This window comes from Botryllus schlosseri, chromosome 1, assembly GCF_051294905.1.
Source record: "Botryllus schlosseri isolate E-star chromosome 1, Bs_hap1, whole genome shotgun sequence".
Classification (NCBI taxonomy): Eukaryota; Metazoa; Chordata; class Ascidiacea; order Stolidobranchia; family Styelidae; genus Botryllus; species Botryllus schlosseri.
In genome coordinates, this window is record NC_137236.1 from 7,349,043 (window position 1) to 7,365,436 (window position 16,394).

General features: G+C 37.9%; 1 protein-coding gene across 8 annotated transcripts in view; it reads right to left on the minus strand.

Moving 5' to 3' along the window:
- LOC145455441 (uncharacterized) overlaps positions 1–16,394 on the minus strand; it is a 303,427-nt gene that overhangs the window by 97,057 nt on the left and 189,976 nt on the right. The window contains exon 5 of one of the 8 annotated variants that reach the window (XR_013920357.1): positions 2,849–3,168. The exons of the other annotated variants lie outside the window; for them this stretch is intronic. The gene's annotated coding sequence lies outside the window, so the exon portion shown is untranslated. Of the gene's footprint in view, positions 1–2,848; positions 3,169–16,394 lie in introns of those variants that run through there. 8 annotated transcript variants of the gene reach the window in all.

Sequence of the window (16,394 nt, forward strand, 5' to 3'; positions counted from 1 at the left end):
AATACTATTACTCATACTTGAATGAAATATGTCTCACTACTTCTATTTGAGTAGCCTTCTTGACTACTTTGGCAACTTCTGATCCTGCATGCGGAATACGCTTGTTCCGAAATAACTCTCAAATTCCGGGGATTCACTTGTTAAATTGTAAGGTTGCCTAAAAAAAAGCTGCACACCAAATTCGGCTCAATTCCAACCAGCCAAAGTCGCGGCAGAGCAAATTCAAGCTTTTCTTGAAATTTTTTAAAAATTTTACTGTCACCCCAAGGAAATTGTTGAGTTGCCTAAATGAACGATGCTTAACAATTTTTGCTCACTTCCAACCCGTAGAAGTGAATTTATTGCAGTTGAGAGTTTTGGATTTACAAAAATAGCATTGCTGGTGGGTAAACCCAGAATTATTAATGAAAAACTTAAATAACTTCGCTTCTACAGGTTGGAATTGCATCAAATTTCTTTTGCATCGGTTTTGTAGACAGCTCAACAACTTCATGGAGCTGACAGTGAAATTTGAAAAAAAATTGCTTTTTCTAATACATAACGTGATTAATTTGAATTGGCTCTGCGTCGGCCTCTACTGCTAGGAATTGAGCCAAATTTTGGGTGCAGCGTTTTTATTTACGCAACCTAAAATTTTAATCAGTGAATCCCCGGGATATGGAAAAAGGTTATTTTTGGACGACCCTGAAGCATGCAGTCGCAGATAGGTATTTTTTGTGACTATTTCGCGACAACTTAAAAGACTTCACCCAGGCTCCGAATTTACTGGCAATCAGTGAGCCAGATTTATTGCACGATTTCTTTGTCATCTCGGAATGAGTAAATGCTGAATGTGCGAGTCTGTAGGGTGTCAGTATATGGTGCGCTGATGTTAAGGAAGATAACATGCTGATATGAAAATCCATGGGATTCCGATTGATTCATTTAAAACTGACATTGTCTACATAGCGGACAGAATGTTTGCTATGTATTTCTACATTGTCACCTATTCTGGATATGTTATAAAATTCCACAGAAACTCACCTGTAGTCATCACGATTCCTGGAAATCTTGATATCGAGATCTTGTCTTTTAGCTGGTGACAAAGCCTGAAAGAAAATACTCATAATTACACAGCCGAAAAAATAGACTTGAACAGTAGAATTAAACAGTGGTTCCACGAGCCACCAGGAACTGCATAGAGCACAAAAATGTTTTCATTTGGTGCAGAAAATATGTAAGCGTCCACAGGAAAATGGTTCACTTTGGTTTATCCATTCCATCTTTACGACATTACAGAAACGTCGCAGTGCATGTTTTTACAATTTAGGTAGATTTGGTTGTTCATTAAACTCTGGCCTGTGCCCAATGTCACATCAAAGGTGTTTCAATCAAGTACCGGTATCTCATAAAAGAGTTTAGCCACAATCGCCACTAATGAACAGAGAGGCATTCATGGATGCTTGCTTCCCAACGGGATTTCAAGAACATGCAGCACAGTTATTAGCCATACCTCGATTGTTCTACTAGCAGTCATGCATGGTTCAATCACTTCCTGTAAAACGTGTTAGCAGCTTCAGCGTGGGAGCAGTGTGCAGCTTAAAAGCCTGTATGTTGCGCGAAGCTTGCAGTTTTTCTGAAGTGCGCCCTCTCTTGACCACGCGTTTCGTGTTTTTGTCATAAGACCAACTCTTAAGGGCGAAGATAATAAAGTTAGCTGATCCGTGGGAATGCTAATCATGTGATTAAAATCCGCTAATCGGGACGCATTTCAGGCGGGGATAATAAAGTCAGCTGATCCGTAAGAATGCTAAACGTGTGATTAAATACTGCTAATCGAGACGCAAGGTTGGAAAAGGTTGCGCGCTATGGTTAGTCGATTTGTCCCGAGTTTTCAATCAAGTGGCGTTATCAGTTGCATCATAATGCGAAAACGCGTTATGAGCTGTCAGTTGTTTATTTTTTAAATGAAACAGTATAGCCTGCTGATAACGATACTGTCACAGGTAGAATTATCATCTTCGAGAAATGAAAGTCGTATGCAATTCGTAAGGTACAGCAAAGGAACGGATTATAGAATATTGATATCGCTCTGCAATGACGGGTACATAATTTGTTGATAGTTTAGTTAAGCCACTACCAAGAACTCTAGGAGACATTGGACACATTTGTGTGTGGTAATGATACGCAGCGTACGCAGTTTTTATAGAAAACTAGTTATCTATAGTTTGTTCCGGTTTGTCGGTTTGTTCAATCAAGTGATTACCACTGACTTTATGCGCTGCGATCAACCGTTTTCCTTAATCCTGGGTTGATAAATCCTGACTAACGCGATAATCGACTTTATTGCTAATTCAACTTAATTATCTCCGCCCTAATTAATACCCTTAGTCTTGGCAAGATGTTCGGCAAAAACTAAAAGGACGAGTTTACCCCTGAATCCAGTATACAAATATTTAGTGTTCTAGTCTAAACCTAAACCATTTTGGCTTTTTTAGGCATGCACGTTAACAATTTATGGGTGATAAATATGATGAGTCACATAGTAATCGCAAGCACTGATTGAGTTGTTTTACAAATTGGGGATTTGGAAACGTATCACGTATCAATTTGAAACACATGCCATATAATGCGTAATGTGACATTGTCAGGGTGACAATGGCAATGAAGAAGGTTTGAACTAAACTATATGGAAAGAGTAACTTCTTGCGACTTCAACTGCTACTCATACTTTGCCACGTTGCCTTTATTTTGAATATGGATAACGCATGCGAGGTGTGTAGGCAATGTAATCGTGGCATATTATTGAACAGGCTCCAAAGTAGACCAATTTCCTGTTCATTTGATACATCCTACGATTTTAGTCCTGCAAAAAGCAAGTTTTATATTTTGAATTCCAAGCAACCTGTCGCGGTCCGCATTTGGCCCGCACTTTGCCCAGCTCTGTTCTATAGCATTGATGGCAAATAATCGAATCCGAAATTATTGATTTTGTAAATGAATAAATTCAGAATTACTCACTTTTATCTCCTGGATGGACTTGTCATACATTGATGCATGTCAGATTCCAACTGATCGAGGCTGAGATTGCAATGCAAACTTTTTTTATGACCAAAGCCATTTCCCATCCGACAACCAGACTATTAAACGATATGTTATCCGATATGATGATATTCTGATTGCAATCCACTATAACAAAATGAAGAGTGGTTATGAAAAGTAAAATCAATGAATCTATATACACCAGTGGTTCTCAAACGCCGGTCCGCCAGGTATATAATAACTTTATAAAGTATTTTTTAAATTTCATTCAATGCGGTTTGGCGTCACTAATTGTCTTGATTATTGGGTGCCCTTCCTTCCAGAAATACCCATGACATATTGCAATAGGCATTCTGGTTTCAATCATTACCGCGCCACGACGCACCATCCCATAATGAAGTTTAGGCTAACATAGGACTCTGAAAAGAGTGCCGAAAATTCGGCAGCGAGAAAACCTTGGCTGAAAAGGATTAGCCTTTGTTGACCGAAAACATCGATATATATATATATTGTCCATATGTGCTTAAACGGCTGTCACCGAATCTCACTGTCCTGGCCATCTGTGCCTCACAGGACAAATGCCATCCCACAGAGAATAAAATTGTTTGCCAGCGAGCAAATACCACTTTGGAATCGTGTGCATCTTCTCACCCAGATCTACTGGAAAATCTGATAATTCTGAGATAATGAAAAATTGATATCAATATGTATGCAATTACCAATAGTATTGACCAACTCGATAATGAATTATAAAATATTTTCGCGCGAAAGCTACATAAACACTCTGCCTACACTGAGTAGAATGAATGCGCTCACAAGTACTGGGGAAAACATCCATCAAACTGTGGGGAGGCCGTTTTTGGGGTGTGGGCTGACAAAGTGCTTTTTATGCGCTGATTTTATGGATGATCACTGATGACAATCGATGATAATCCTAGTATTATCCTTGATCAGTGGATAATCCGCGATTTATCAACGAAAAACTCACATAACTCCGCTTCTACTGGTCGGAATTGACTCAAATTTGTTTTGCAACGTCTTTGAAGACAGCTCAACAATTTCATGGGGTTGGCAGAAAAATTTGGAAATTTTGTTTTTTCAATTTTCCATAATAAATTAAAAATTTTAATTGGATCTGCGGAGTCCTATGCTTGTTAGAATCGAACCAAATTTGGTGTGCAGCGTTTTTTAGGGTAACCTGACAATTTAATCAGTGAATGGCTGGAATCCGGGAAAAAAAGTTATTTTTGAACAGCCCTATGATCAGGTACGGTATAGGTGTTATCATGCAGGTGTTTTCGTGCCGCATTTTTCATTCGTAGTAGGGTATCCTACGTTTTGTCGCAGACGGCAATCGCCAAGGTGGCACGACAAGGTACTTAGTTCTATTCCAAAACGCTTCATCTCTCAATATTGTCGAAGAGAAGAATATTATTCGTGTTGGCGTAGTCAACACGAATAATGAGCCGAGAGATTGTAATCGGGTGTAAGCTACTTCAGAAGCTTATCACATACTCCAAAAGATGCGACTGCTGAATATGGGATATCGTAAATTACGACAAATATATCCATCAGAGGACATAGGAAAGTGTATCTTTATAAGAACAGTAATATATTTGAAATCGGCAATGAATCACAGTAACATGCTTAATACTTGCTGCCGATTGCTGACACCGCCAGCGGGATACCCCTTACCACAATTCCAATTGGTGAAGGCATGAGGGGAAATTGAGATAAGGGATGAATAAGGGGGCATTAGCCTTCATAAACTACCCATTTTTGTTGGGGGGGGGGTTGATTAGGTAAAAATCATGCAATAGGCCAGACATATACTATTTCGTTTCAGTTTTACCCACTGCTCTCATAAACGCTTACCAAATAACCTCATTTACGAGGCATCATAAACAATAGAGGGTAAAGGCGTACAAAAAACTACATCGTCCAAAGTTACTCCACATGCCGGGATAACTTTGGACACGGATAATTCACAAAAATGAGGTACTTATTTATGACCATGAAGATTCTGGATTAGTTAATTCTAATCTTTGCTCCATGACTCCTGAAAAACACAAAACTTGCCTCCCCTACACCCTGGCATTTCCAAGATGCAAAGTGGAATTGTTGAAAATTGTCCGTAGTTACCCCAGTTTACGGTACTTATTCTTATACTCAGTAACTTTTTCGAGACAGCTAAGAGACTTTACTGCGGTCTCAGTGTGTAATTTTTATTGCATGATTTCTTTGTCAGCTTGGAATGAGTAAATGCTGGATGTAAACGTAGGTACAGTGTAAATATTGGTGTGCTCATGTCACGGGAGATAGCATAGTGCTATGAATATCCATATCTGGATATGCCACAACTCACCTGAAGTCATCACGATTCCTGAAAATCGAGATCTTGTCTTTTGGCAGGTGACAAAGCCTGAAATAAAATCTTATAATTGCACAGCCATTAAAAATAGACTTGATCACTTTAAGTCTTAAATGCAACAGTAAAAGTAAATATATGATCACCCAATCATCTTGAACTGTATAGAGCAGAGGTTCTTGAACACCGGCCCACCAAGTACATAAGAACTTTATGTGTATCAATTCCAAAACGCAAGAAGGCAAACCCTTGTTCATTATTGGAGAAATGCACACCAAATGTGAAGTTGATTTGGAAGTTTGTAATGCATTTTCTGCATGGTGTCATAATAGGGAGTTCATGGTCCACGTTGGGCATAGGCCTACATAACAATGGTGCAACTGTTGTACAAAACTGTTTGAAAGTAGCCTACACCTTCTGATAGGTTACATGTGAAAGCTACTGAGACTTTTAAATCACTTAATTAATCACTTGTCAGTATAATAAAGACGACAGCAAACAGCAAAGTCGCCTTTCTTTTAGAGGATACTGAACACTCACAATCAAGTTACGGGTATGTAACAGGAATTTGCGAGCTTCGGCCACGGTCTCTAGTAACGAATACAGAGGCGTGCATGAATGTCTGTTTCCAAATGAGATTTCAAGGAGAAAATGAGACATGGGCAAGGATAGCTAATAGCCATACCTCAATTGTTCTAGTAACAGGCACGTAAGGTCCATTCAGTTCCTACAAATTGGGGTAATAGCTTCAACGTAGCCTCAAATTGAAAACTGATATCATTATGTCAGTAATCAATTGTTAAATATTTGGGTAGGTTTGAATAGAATGTCGATTTACATCCTAATTGCGGATTGAAAATACGAAGCCAGATAAAACTTACCTTGAATGAAAATTGGTGACCTTGCTTGAAAGTTGCAACTTGTTTGACTCTGATTGAAAGAAAAATCCTGCCTGTGATGATAAATAAACGATACTTCGTGATAGAAACGATTTAAAATTCGAACTTTGCAGTCACCAAATGTGTTGAGACTTGTTGCTACAGATTGAACTAAGATCGTTTATCGGATCGCGGTTGAGTTGAGTATAAACACCCCACTATAGCCTTGAAGGCAAATAATCGAATCCGAAATCATTGATTTTGTAAAAAGATAAACTCAGAATTACGGTACTCACTTTTATCTCCCAGGTAGAATTTTCATAAATTGATGCATGTCAGATTCCAACTGATTGATAACGGTTGAGATTGTCATGGAAACTTCTTTTATCACCAAATCCATTTCCCATCGGACAACCAGACCATTAAATGATACTTTATAAATTATGATCTTCCGATCGCAATTAACTGTAACAAAATGAAGAGTGGTTATGAAAAGTAAACTCAATGAATGTATAATTGTATTGTATATGCACCACAGGTTGTTCAAGCCTGGCTACTGTACCGGCATAAGTGGTAGCCTATATAACAAGTTGCCGATAGTCGCCTCATATAAACAGAATCGAAATGGTTTATTTTGAGAATACATACAAATTTGGTATCCTGATCATGGATAACGAAAAGCGAACGACTTTTTTCAATCAAGGTGTCCCCAAATTCGTCAAAAACAATCAAAAGAAAGATTTTATTATGCAGTAAAATATTGTTTGTGCAAGATTCTCATAAAATAAGACGGGCATATGAACTTGTAACCCAGGGTTGCAATGACTCGAGTCATGACTCGAATCGAGTCCGACTTGAGTCACCATATTTTGGTGACTCGACTTGACCAGAGTCATTTTTTCAAAAGCGCAAAATGACTCGACTCGAGTCAATTTTTGTATTGACTCGACTTGTAGGCCTAATCGATTCATTGTGCACGACTCGAACCAAGTCATATGACTTGAAACTAGGACGGCCAAGACAGACATTTCATTGTAACTTGGAAAAATAGTAAAAGTCACCAAGTTATTGGTATTTCGTCTATTAGTCCTGATACTTGCGAAATGGGCCAGAAACTGATTGTACCGAGGAAAATTACAATATTATCATTATGAACGCGAACCATTCTATTTCACTCGAGCAGAGTTGAAAGAAGTGGGTTGGACCCGGTTGAACTGAAAAAACTGAACAGTAAACACAATGACTTTGAAGAGTGAATAGCTCGAAGCATATGTCGCATGCGGCTCAACTAGTATTGAGATAATTCTCGCTCATTTGAAATTTCCATGCATTGAGTCATTGTATGCTGTGGGGTATTTCATACTGAATTAGCGGAAGTGTGAAACTTGAACCGCCTGCAGTAAGCAGTAGGTACAAACTTTGGATATTGGCCATGTAACCATTGTGGAAACAATTGTAGGCTACAAGTCATCAAAATCATTAACCATATCTATATTGAGTAGGCCTAAGGAACTAAATATATGATTGGCTATGTCGACTATATCTACCGGCAAGATTATGCACTGTGGTACAATTACTTACAATTACTTCCGCGTGTTGAGAAATCGTCCTCCCAGAAAAGTTTCTATTATATTGGTGCCGCTACCTGGAACTCTCTACCAGAAGACCTCAGAGATTTGCCCGATCATCTATTTAAAAAACGTTATCGGAAATATATATCAGATAAGTATAATTGATAATATGCCGATTTTGCAACTACTGTCTCATTGTTGGAAAGTACCGTATAATCTACTCTATTGACCCTTCTTCTGCACTGCTGTCTTGAAACTGTAATATTTATAGCTCGTGTATCCTTGTTGAATTTTTTTTCTCTGCTTTTCTTGTAGTTTTGTATATTTATTGTCATTTGTTTTGTGCCATTGAATATAATGTGTATACTCCTTCAGGTGGCGACTGTGTACTAAGGCCTTGCGGCCCCTCGTCGTCATCCTGGTCCGTACCGGATTTTCACTGGTGTGACAAATAAATGATTGATATATATTATTATTGGTACAATTAATGGAAGTATATTAGCACAAAATTACTGGTTACTATCGCTATTACATTCATCAAATGATACGAATTTACCGAAAAGCAGTTTACATTTGACAAATTACTGCCGCATTGACGAAAATGCACAATTTTCAATGCAATTATGATTAATATAGCTTGATGAATTGAAAATATCAAATGTGAGAAACTTCATATTTATTCATGTCTAAGCTGCAGACTTGTACAAACTACTAATCGAGTTACTTAGACGGTCAAGACTAGTTCTAATTACCGATTTTGAAAGCGAATAGTTCTAGTGTTGATATTAGTTTGAATATCAACAGTGGCATAGTCATGGGTGGGTTGAAAACCGTTACATATCGAACTATAAACAAAATTCTTTTTGAACGCCGATTCTATCCCCGATATTTTCAAGTTCATTTCCAATTTTGTAATTCACATTATCAGTACTGCAGTTGCTTCGGAACTGAAACCACTAAGTTGTGTTTTTATTTGTCAGTTACGGATATTGAAAGCAGGTCAATTATAGTTCCAGTAGCCAGTTTTGAAAAGTGAGTGGTTCTAGTTATAGGTCGAGTTTCATTTTAAAAATCCAATAATTTGTACAAGTCTGCTCTTGTGAGTGCAATCTATCTCTTCACAAATATGGATGTGTAAATTTCAAAACATTCATCCACTTTTGGTGTCACTATCGTCCATTTGTCTTGCGATGTATCATACTTTTCAATTGTATCGGAGGTTTCGAAATTTGTTACTGCAAAAATCCACCCGTCAACGTGATACACAGAAACCCAATCGTGATAAGCATTCATAGAAGATAATGAAGTCCACTGAGCTGAAGTTACAACGTAACATTCTACGTTGTTGACTTTCATTCCTCCACTCCCCCCACCGATCACAAATATCTTCTGATCAACTGCAACAACACCATTCCCCCACACAGAATATCTCATTGGTTCGAGATCAACCCACTCTGACGAGGATGGAGTCAATCTACAGAATGAAGAAACTATGACACCATCTGGTCCTTTACCTCCGATACAATAGATGGAATCATTCAATGATACGAGACTTGTGAAACGAATCGCTGTAGGTTTGTCTTCTAATTGAATCCATTGATTCACAAGGGAAGTAAACATTTCCACATCACTTGTTGCTTTATTACAACTTTCTCCAACAACAAATATTGATCCCGACAAAGAAACTGCACGAGGATACCATCCATGGTTACAAATCGTATCTCTCATCCTTTCCCATTTTGAATTTTCGCTCTGAAAATTGAGTCGATGAACTGATTTCTTCCCACATAAAATGTAGATATACGAGTCGAGAGAAATCGCTGAGAAATTTGTCAAATTCCCAAACTTCTCAACATGAAACTTCTCTACTTTCTCAGTTACTGGATTGAAGGATCGGATACAATCTGCCTCCTCATCAAAAAGAATTATCAATTCATCATTGCATATTTCTTTGTTCGTTTTTTGTGATGCTTTTGAAGCTTTCAAAAGATGTCCGGTGATGAACTTGTACAGTCCTAGGTTGTTACTGATGATTAGGTTTGATTCCAAAAGACGTTCTAAAAATGCCGAAGAGACTTTATCAAACTTGACAGCTTCGAGACATTTTTGCAAATAATCTTGATTTTTCCCATTTTTCTCAACCCAATTAAACAATAACCTTAGTTTTTCTTCTTCGCATAAGTTTGATTTTTCCGACATCACAAATTTGAGGATGTCAGTTTCTTCAATATTTCCAAATTCACGTTGGTTTGATATTTCCATGATATTTTCAAGAAAAAATGCTCCACATCGCGTAGAGACGGCATCCAGTCCATACATATCGGCGACATTTCTTGTAGAAAAGTAATTCTCTACATTAACTGACTCCTCCAAAACGTCAGATACTGCCTGTTTCACGTCATCCAACTGCATCATGATTGCGACATGAAGAAGATCATTTATCTTTTCATCAGGAATCTCAAATTTGCCCGAATATATGAAATCGATGCAATTTTTCACGCATTGAGAATCGACCTCTTTCAAAACAACTTTTCCTTCGCGACTCTCTTTAGTGTTGTGTTTCAACATGGCTTTGAAATAAGCACAACCAGCCGACAATACATTCTTGTGAGTGTAATAGACATCATCTCCTACTTGAATTATGAAATCACAATGATCATGTTCTTGCTTCATTTGATGTAATTCTTCCATCATCTTTACTGAATGTTTCTCTACATTTTTACACACAATCTGCACCATGATTGTCAATCAACTACAATATATATTGATCCTACGATTATTATGATCTAGTAGCACTGTTATTAAAGTAAAGATGATTAGGTAGCTCAAGTAATGCCTGAACCAAGGATCATAATACTTATCAATGTCACAATTATGAATTGATGTGAAATCAACTACACACAAGTCGCAGTTGTAAGCAAACAGACAGGACAAAGGCGAGAGGAGAGACATTGAATTTCAAGCTTAATCTGAACACAGTCATGTCTTAAATTTAGTGTTGATATATTTATAAAAACCTGCTATGCCAAAGCAGCAGGTTCCACAAACAACAACCCAATATTATTCAAAACACTGATGCGAAGTGAAGATGTCAAACTATCTGTAGTAACCAAAGCGAAAGAATCAGAACTTCAGTACAATATCATCTATACATAGTAAGTATTAGAATATGCAACCTAAATTGCATATTTTCCCCCAAGTAAAAGGAGCCGTATTGTGGCTTTCGGAATAGTCAGGACTAACACATCTGCGAAATGCAGTGGTTCTTGACCTTTTCATGGATGCGGCCCAATTTTCTTTTCGCAAATATGCCATGATCCACAACTCAGCCTCAATCTCTATCTAAGCGGCGGTAATATGGCAGGTTTAGAGAGGTGACCTATGTAATGGGTGTCACATCACAATTCCCTTGTCATTGACCTAAGTTATTGTTTCAACTGAATAGCAGGTTGTAAATTCAGAAAGGGGCGTCAATGTCATTAACGAGCGGCACAGTGAAATTTTACGATTCGTCAAGGGGTATCCGGCCCTCGACTTAAACAACTAGAACTTTTCAGATTTTTCAAATTAGGGTAAAGTCTGAATAATAGCTACACTGTTTTTTTTCAAATGAAGGGTAAAATAAGAATTATAGCTAAACAGTATTTTCCAAACTACTTTAAAATTACAAATATAGTTACTTTTTTTTTCAAATTATATTCGAATTGCCGAGTCCACGATAACTTGGACATTGAATCAAGTTCAGAGCAAGTCATAGTTGTGAGCACGATAAAGGCAAACCTTAGCTCGTTTCGAGCTATACAGTTCTTCTGGAGCATTTACAGGAAAACCGGAAGTTAGATTAGAATAAAAATTAAAGCATAAAAACATTATTGAAATTAAATTAGTATTAAAGCAAGGACACATTTCACGAATTCGACTACTTGCATTGCAACCTAATTGGTCAAATTGTACAACTAAAATTATGTAGTTGTCCAAGTAGGTCTGGACTCTGGACAGTCTCCGATTTTTTAGGTGAACTGTTTGATTTGGAGTCCGACTCAGGGTTGTAACCAAGTCACAAGGCTCCGAGTCACAAGTCAATCTCACATTTATAGTTTTGACTCGAGTCAAGTCGAGTCATTTCAATTCACCACCGAGTCAAGTCCGAGTCCAAGTCAGCGAGCAGAGCGCCGAGTCCGAGTCATGGAATTATGACTTGAGTCCGGGTCCAAGACATTGTGTTGACTGCTCAGTTTCTAGTTGGAGTCTTGGTAAACCCACTTTTTATAACTCTGTTTGGTGATATCGAATGGTTCCCATTTATAATATACCAATTTTCCTCACTTTTAGCAGTTTATGGTCGCATTTTCAAGTACCAGTACCAACAGACGAAATCCCAATAGTGTGTTGGCTTCGGAATTACAATGAAATGTAGGTCTTGGCCGTCTGAGTCTCGAGTCAATGACTTGGTTCGAGTCATGCGCAATGACTCAAGTCCAAGTCGAGTCAATACACAGATTGACTCGAGTCGAGTCGAGTCATTTCCGTATTTTGAATAAATCAGAAAATCGTGACTTGAGTCGGACTCGAGTCGAGTCATTACAACCCTGGTCCGACATGGATTGTTACTTGGTGCCTGCAAAGCGCTTCGCCTGGTCACTAGATGTCGCCAAATTGAAGGAGGCGCTTTTCGTAACGAATTCATGACAAATGTGAAATTTTGTCGATGTATGCTTCTGTGAGAACCTGTGATCCAGTGATGGGGCTGGAGTTGGGTCAGTGATGGGGCTGGAATTCTTCGTTTGGTTGCTTCAAGCCACCATATTCTTACTCCGCATGAAACCTTGCCGGGTATGCGCTGCTTCACGGCCCACTCGATCTGAAAAAAAATATTAATGAGTCAGTCGATACTAGCATTGGAATCACAGGATATTAAGGTATTTTTAAATCTCGGGATTTCAAGAAAGCATCTTCCAGCAATTAGTTCGCTTTTAAAGCAGCGTTACAATATCATCTGAATTTCTTGAACACTCTACATTGATGTGAAATTAATACCAACTATGGCATAATAATGAACTACAATCTTTTTCAATCTTTTTCGTAATGGTAAGCCATTTTAAAGAATGCTCAAAACTTGTCCACCTCGGTTCACATAATATATCGAATCCGTAGCAATCCTAATCGGAAGAGGGATGTAACATGTAACCATGCATAAATCCATTGGAAATGCTAATGCAACCAACCAATCAGCTTTCAACATAACCGGATCCTGATTGAACACATTGCTTTTCAACCGGGGTCTACGAAACATTACTAGGCAACCGTGAACTGATTGATAAATATAATTTGTGACATCGGAAGCTAGGGTCGACCAACGCAAACACAGATCTTAACACCATCCAGTCAGATTCCAGGTTTCCAGAGTGTATTTATGACTGATTATCAAATCAAAACTACTTACATAATTCAGTAGTTTTCAAAGACAGCAAATTCCTTTTTTCCTTGAAGTAGGCTACTTCTGGGTTGGAAAATCGGGTTACCATACATCCTCCTTTTCTCAGGTTTTTGAAAATGTCCTCCGAGGACGCCTAAATGTCCTCCTTTTTGGTAATTCGTCGTCTTTTACAGCTATTACAGCTAGAGCCCGACCGATATTGGATTTTTGAGCCGATACCGATAAGACCGATATTCAGCACCTCCACCGATAACCTCGATATATTCAGCCGATATTCAAAAGATATGGAATCTAGCTCAAGGCCCAATTTTAACAACTCAAGAACATTTATTTCAACAGCTTTACAGCCATTGATATGCTTGAACATGAAATAAATGATCTAGGGGCTATAAAAATATATCAAAAGCACCAATCCAGCAGTTGCAGATTACAGTTCACAAAGCACAATTTCTCGGCTCTTTCTCCAAGGAATGAACTTCTGTGGTCTTCCATAAATGATGTATATAGTACTAATCATAGTGAGCAGTCTTTCACTTGGTACCATAGTTAGTGGCACAGCAAGAATTGGAAATCTTTCTTCATTTCGGTTCCACCGCGCCCTGGGATCTTTCCTTCAATGGTTTCACCAAATATTGATATTATTATTGATATTCTTCTGGCAGTGCACCTGGAGCCTTCAGCACATCATTAACAAATAGCTGAAGAGAATGTGCAAAACGACTGAAATTGTCCACGTCTGCAACTGTTCCACCAATCCCCGTTGTGCCTTGACCATGACTAGCATTCAAACAATCAATTGGTCTATATTTTACGCTCTTTTGTCAGAATTGGCCTATGTCATCATGGAATTAAAAATTTTCGTATCAATTATTGGCTTTACTCCACGTTTGCTTGATTTTCTTGCCCTCTATGCTCGCATATTTCCAATCATGGTGGCCCCGAAGGCCTCAGTCAGACGACTTCATACATTACTGGTAGCTCTGTTGGTACCGAACCAATAGCACTATCTTCCGAGAAATGTTTCGACGAGACGCTTTTCTCTATCATCACGAGGGTCAGTCCAGCATGATTGATGTTCTCATTTCTTCTACTGATTGAAATCTTCTGCAGACAACTATCCACCCAGCTGCTCTCTGTCTTTGGTGATCGATTACTGCAGGGGGATTCCCACAAAGTCAGTGGGGCATAACGGTGGTTAGTATTCCATAATATTTTTCAGATAGGCACGCCTACTGCCTGTATGGAGTATGGACTATGTGCAGCTTGGCCATTTATTTTTTATAATTTACCGTCCTCACGTCTTCTATCGACTTCTCTGACTCCCTGACACCGTGCTGTGACGTCACGAAAATGGCCGATATTTTTTTACCTTCAACGGCCGATACCGATATTTCTCTCCAAGCGTGATATCGACTCGATATTATCGGCCAGCCGATAATCGGTCGGGCTCTAATTACAGCCTAGATAATGGATAGATTCAAGTTAAAACGAGCATAAAAGTACGCTAAATAGAAAATTCATGGTTTGATCGAAAGTGAAGACCTTTTTTACAAGTCAACACCACTAATTTTAAGTAAAAAGTGTGTAAAACGAGTGTCGAACCAAAGTGATGACCTTTTTTTAGTCAAGCAACCATCAAATCAAGACATAAATTACCATTTTTTCCGGATGTTTCTCCTGCATTGTAAGTCTGAAAATTTTGATAAAGTGACCTCATTTGAGATTTCTAAAAAATGGTAATGGTAACCCTATTGGAAAAGCGATACTTTTACTCGTACTGGAGTGAACTTTGCATTGTTACTTTTACTTGGAGTAGATTTCCGACCACTTCTGATCATGCATACGGGCTCATGCAATCACAGATTGTTGTTCTTATTCTTAGAAACTTTTCCGAGACAGCCAAGAAACTTTACCTCCATCCAAATTTACTGGTCTCGGTGTGCAATATTTATTGCATGATTTCTTTGTCAGCTAGGAATAAGAAAATATTGGGTGTAGACATAGGTAGAGAGTGTAAATATTGGTGTGCTCATGTCACCAGCAGAATTGGACAACTAGATAATTCCAACTAGATAATTCCAGTTGTCTAATTTCACTAAATTAGAGCGATATGCCAGTAATCTAATTCTAATCTAATTTGTGAAATGTCCGTATTCTCTAATTCTAGTTCTAATCCAAATAATGTTTTCCTGAAAATGCCTCTTTGTCCGAGGCATATTGCACTATTGCAGTGAGTTAACAAGAATATCCCTCTTGCGCAGGGAAATCCAGTGCCAAGTCGCCATCGCCTTACCTACATCGTGCAGTCATAGAAGATATTATGACGAATAATAGCCTGCTAGAGTAGCTTGTAGTCTGGGAACAACATTCTAGTTTTTAAAACTTTATGTTAGTACATGGTCATTCTGACTAACATGGGCTATGCCCACGGTTACCATAAAAGAAGTAAATAAAAGAAGTAATATTTTAATAAAGTATAGTAAAAAATCGAGCAAAGCTTGGTGTACAGAGGTTAACCATTCTCATGGTTATGGGAATGCACTGTTGTTGTTTTTATTAAACAAAAATATGTGGCGCTTATCGCCTCAGGGCCTTTTTCACCACGCACTGTGATTTGATGTGAACTGAATTTGGCTGTATTCCTTTCCCATATACAATTTCATTCAATTTCCAAGTTTTTGCGAACTAAGAAGCTCTAATTATAATTCTAATCTAATTTGAAAAAAGCTATGTAGCTGTAATTCTAATTATAATTTGAAAAAAGCTGTGTAGCTGTAATTCTAATTATAATCTAATTTGTAAAAACTGTGTAGCTCTAATTCTAATTCTAATCTAATTTGAAAAAAGCTTAGTAGCTCTAATTCTAATTATAATCTAATTTGAAAAAAGCTTAGTAGCTCTAATTCTAATCTAATTTGAAAAAAGCTTAGTAGCTCTAATTCTAATTCTAATCTAATTTGAAAAAAGCTTAGTAGCTCTAATTATAATTCTAATCTAATTTGAAAAAAGCTGTGTAGCTCTAATTCTAATTCTAATCTAATTTGAAAAAAGCTGTGTAGCTCTAATTCTAATCTAATTTGAAAAAAACTGTGTAGCTCTAATTCTAATTCTAATCTAAT